At 39.6% G+C, this 5,000-nt stretch overlaps 1 non-coding gene across 1 annotated transcript in view; it reads left to right on the top strand.

The window, feature by feature from the left end:
• Positions 1-4,757: 4,757 nt before the first annotated feature.
• Positions 4,758-5,000, top strand: part of LOC143306606 (small subunit ribosomal RNA) — a 1,923-nt gene continuing 1,680 nt past the window's right edge. Inside the window, exon 1 of the ribosomal RNA XR_013063974.1 lies at positions 4,758-5,000. This exon is cut by the window's right edge and continues 1,680 nt beyond it. This is a non-coding gene — a ribosomal RNA (small subunit ribosomal RNA).

Genomic DNA, 5,000 nt, shown 5'->3' with positions numbered 1-5,000 from the left:
CCGTTGGAACTTTGAAAAATTTCGATGCGTCGCCAAAGTTCGTACTTTTCGATAAAATCTTCGTCCTATGATACATTTCGATCAAGAACTACATTGATAGTCATGAAACTGTTTTTTTTTTGGGAGACGTGTACGCTCCTTTTCATAAAGGAGACTATCTTATTGCGAAAGTCAAAATCGCACGCTCTCACGGCGATTTGCCCCCGTATACGCCTGGGCGTAAGCCCGTGCGTCGCCGACCTAGCGGCCTGCCGATCGGTATTTAGAGGGAGGCACTTTGAAAGCAACACGCCGCTGGAACTTTGAAAAATTTCGGGGCAAAGCAATACGCGGCTGGGACTTTGAAATATTTCGGAGCGCACCTAAAGTTCGTTATTTTGGCTAAACGGAGCGAAAATCTGCATTTATACCATCACGGACGTTAGTTCAATAGCGTTTAACGATGGATCCACGGTACAGAATGCAAAAATATGATTGTTAAAATTTTCGACTAATCGGTTCTAAGAGGCGAAGCAATACGCCGCTGGGACTTTGAAATATTTCGGAGCGCACCTAAAGTTCGTTATTTTGGCTAAACGGAGCGAAAATCTGCATTTATACCATCACGGACGTTAGTTTAATAGCGTTTAACGATGGATCCACGGTACAGAATGCAAAAATATGATTGTTAAAATTTTCGACTAATCGGTTCTAAGAGGCGAAGCAATACGCCGCTGGGACTTTGAAATATTTCGGAGCGCACCTAAAGTTCGTTATTTTGGCTAAACGGAGCGAAAATCTGCATTTATACCATCACGGACGTTAGTTTAATAGCGTTTAACGATGGATCCACGGTACAGAATGCAAAAATATGATTGTTAAAATTTTCGACTAATCGGTTCTAAGAGGCGAAGCAATACGCCGCTGGGACTTTGAAATATTTCGGAGCGCACCTAAAGTTCGTTATTTTGGCTAAACGGAGCGAAAATCTGCATTTATACCATCACGGACGTTAGTTTAATAGCGTTTAACGATGGATCCACGGTACAGAATGCAAAAATATGATTGTTAAAATTTTCGACTAATCGGTTCTTAGAGGCGAAGCAATACGCCGCTGGGACTTTGAAGTATTTCGGAGCGCACCTAAAGTTCGTTATTTTGGCTAAACGGAGCGAAAATCTGCATTTATACCATCACGGACGTTAGTTTAATAGCGTTTAACGATGGATCCACGGTACAGAATGCAAAAATATGATTGTTAAAATTTTCGACTAATCGGTTCTAAGAGGCGAAGCAATACGCCGCTGGGACTTTGAAATATTTCGGAGCGCACCTAAAGTTCGTTATTTTGGCTAAACGGAGCGAAAATCTGCATTTATACCATCACGGACGTTAGTTTAATAGCGTTTAACGATGGATTCACGGTACAGAATGCAAAAATATGAGTGTTAAAATTTTCGACTAATCGGTTCTAAGAGGCGAAGCAATACGCCGCTGGGACTTTGAAATATTTCGGAGCGCACCTAAAGTTCGTTATTTTGGCTAAACGGAGCGAAAATCTGCATTTATACCATCACGGACGTTAGTTCAATAGCGTTTAACGATCGATCCACGGTACAGAATGCAAAAATATGATTGTTAAAATTTTCGACTAATCGGTTCTAAGAGGCGAAGCAATACGCCGCTGGGACTTTGAAATATTTCGGAGCGCACCTAAAGTTCGTTATTTTGGCTAAACGGAGCGAAAATCTGCATTTTTATACCATCACGGACGTTAGTTCAATAGCGTTTAACGATCGATCCACGGTACAGAATGCAAAAATATGATTGTTAAAATTTTCGTTTAATCGGTTCTAAGAGGCGAAGCAATACGCCGCTGGGACTTTGAAATATTTCGGAGCGCACCTAAAGTTCGTTATTTTGGCTAAACGGAGCGAAAATCTGCATTTATACCATCACGGACGTTAGTTTAATAGCGTTTAACGATGGATCCACGGTACAGAATGCAAAAATATGATTGTTAAAATTTTCGACTAATCGGTTCTAAGAGGCGAAGCAATACGCCGCTGGGACTTTGAAATATTTCGGAGCGCACCTAAAGTTCGTTATTTTGGCTAAACGGAGCGAAAATCTGCATTTATACCATCACGGACGTTAGTTCAATAGCGTTTAACGATCGATCCACGGTACAGAATGCAAAAATATGATTGTTAAAATTTTCGACTAATCGGTTCTAAGAGGCGAAGCAATACGCCGCTGGGACTTTGAAATATTTCGGAGCGCACCTAAAGTTCGTTATTTTGGCTAAACGGAGCGAAAATCTGCATTTATACCATCACGGACGTTAGTTCAATAGCGTTTAACGATCGATCCACGGTACAGAATGCAAAAATATGATTGTTAAAATTTTCGACTAATCGGTTCTAAGAGGCGAAGCAATACGCCGCTGGGACTTTGAAATATTTCGGAGCGCACCTAAAGTTCGTTATTTTGGCTAAACGGAGCGAAAATCTGCATTTATACCATCACGGACGTTAGTTTAATAGCGTTTAACGATGGATCCACGGTACAGAATGCAAAAATATGATTGTTAAAATTTTCGACTAATCGGTTCTAAGAGGCGAAGCAATACGCCGCTGGGACTTTGAAATATTTCGGAGCGCACCTAAAGTTCGTTATTTTGGCTAAACGGAGCGAAAATCTGCATTTATACCATCACGGACGTTAGTTTAATAGCGTTTAACGATGGATCCACGGTACAGAATGCAAAAATATGATTGTTAAAATTTTCGACTAATCGGTTCTAAGAGGCGAAGCAATACGCCGCTGGGACTTTGAAATATTTCGGAGCGCACCTAAAGTTCGTTATTTTGGCTAAACGGAGCGAAAATCTGCATTTATACCATCACGGACGCTAGTTTAATAGCGTTTAACGATCGATCCACGGTACAGAATGCAAAAATATGATTGTTAAAATTTTCGACTAATCGGTTCTAAGAGGCGAAGCAATACGCCGCTGGGACTTTGAAATATTTCGGAGCGCACCTAAAGTTCGTTATTTTGGCTAAACGGAGCGAAAATCTGCATTTATACCATCACGGACGTTAGTTTAATAGCGTTTAACGATGGATCCACGGTACAGAATGCAAAAATATGATTGTTAAAATTTTCGACTTATCGGTTCTGGATCACTGAAAAATCAAAAAAAATTATTAATTTTGATTAATTAAATTACATATGTAGTTTTATATTGTTATAGTCTCGTATTTGTTAATGTTTTGTCGTAAGAAAATGCAAAAATATCGTTTTAATGTTTTCGTCTCATCGGTTCTGGATCGCTGAAAAATCAAAAAAAAATATTAATTTTGATTAATTAAATTACAAATGGAGTTTTATATTGCTATAGTCGCTTATTTGTTAATGTTTTACCGTAAGAAAATGCAAAAATATCGTTTTAATATTTTCATCTCATCGGTTCTGGGCGGTTTTAAAATTTTTTAAAATATTAATTAAACCCATGATTTACATGAGAATGTGAATTTATTATGTCCTGCATGTTAATTTATTAATTTTCATGTATAGAACGTTATAAAATGAAAGGATATGTTCGACGATATTTTCAGTCTAAGTTTTACCGTGCCGGCGGGATGGTACGCTCTCACGGCGGTTTGCACAGGCATACGCCTGGGCGTAAGCCCATGCGTCGCCGACCTAGCGGCCGGCCGTTCGGTATTTATAGGAAGGCACTTTCGGTTCGCTCGGACCGGTCGGGAGTAGCGTCGAGCGTGTGGCTCTTTTATGACTTCGGTTGAAAAGCAGTCTACCGCTCCTCGAGAATATACTTTCTCGACTATTCTCGTTCCGGTTTTCCGTTGCGGATTATTATTAATCTCCACACAGCATTACCACGGGTCGGTGTCTAAGACCGAATGGCCCATATGTGGTGAGCCTTGTAATATAAGGCTGGTGACCTGTATGCACTTATAAATGTTGCATACTTGTACAAACTGAGCATCAACTGTCTGTAACCAAAATTTGTTAAAACTGAAAAAGTTATAAGATTGTATAAAATTTTTGAACCAAGAAAGTAGTGTTAGACGAAAATTCGTTCTATCACTTTTAGAAGGGAGACTGTTTGGAAATATTTAAAGTATAAAATACACAAAAGTCCACTGAATTATGAACAAAATTACGTCCCTGAATTTAAGAAAAGTCAAGAGGTGTCAGAAATAAAATCCTCTCTGATACGTTCAGAGAGGAAAATAAGTATGGAGAGAGGAGTAAAAATGAAAGAAGTTTTAAGGCTGGGGAAACTTCTAAAGGAGAGAGATTCCAACATATCTAATATGTACATTTAAAGCAAGTCCAAGGAACTCTCTCCGTTAATGTTTGAAAAGGTGTGTGCAGATGGAGGAGAAATGTATAAAGTACAGAGACGAGGTTGGTGGGCCCGCTCTAATGATAAAGATTATAAAATTTGGTGGCAAAATGACCAGCATGATCACTGTACGCGCTTTCTCGATTTGTATAGCATGCCACTGTCCGCGCTATCTTTTATTATATTGTCCAGCGTGTGTGGTCTACGTGCTTGCACGATGGATGCACGGCGTGAAAGTGATTTTCGTGCTTTATGAGAGGAGGAGGAGAATATTTGGCCTCTATAAGAGGTACAAAATTTATGAAATGTGTGTTACATACAAAAGAGAAATGGCTTAACGTCGATCGGTCTTACAGGGAGGGCCGACGACGAAAATTTAAATTTACAATAATAACTAAGCTCCCTGGTTGATCCTGCCAGTAGTCATATGCTTGTCTCAAAGATTAAGCCATGCATGTCTAAGTACATACCGAATTAAGGTGAAACCGCGAATGGCTCATTAAATCAGTTTTGGTTTCTTAGATCGTACAAAACATTACTTGGATAACTGTGGTAATTCTAGAGCTAATACATGCAAACCAGAATTCCACCCAGAGATGGGAGGAATGCTTTTATTAGATCAAAACCAATCGGTGGCGGACGG

The sequence above is a fragment of the Osmia lignaria genome, unplaced genomic scaffold (genome assembly GCF_051020975.1).
Source record: "Osmia lignaria lignaria isolate PbOS001 unplaced genomic scaffold, iyOsmLign1 scaffold0013, whole genome shotgun sequence".
NCBI lineage: Eukaryota > Metazoa > Arthropoda > Insecta > Hymenoptera > Megachilidae > Osmia > Osmia lignaria.
This window is presented reverse-complemented; position numbering and strand designations above follow the sequence as displayed.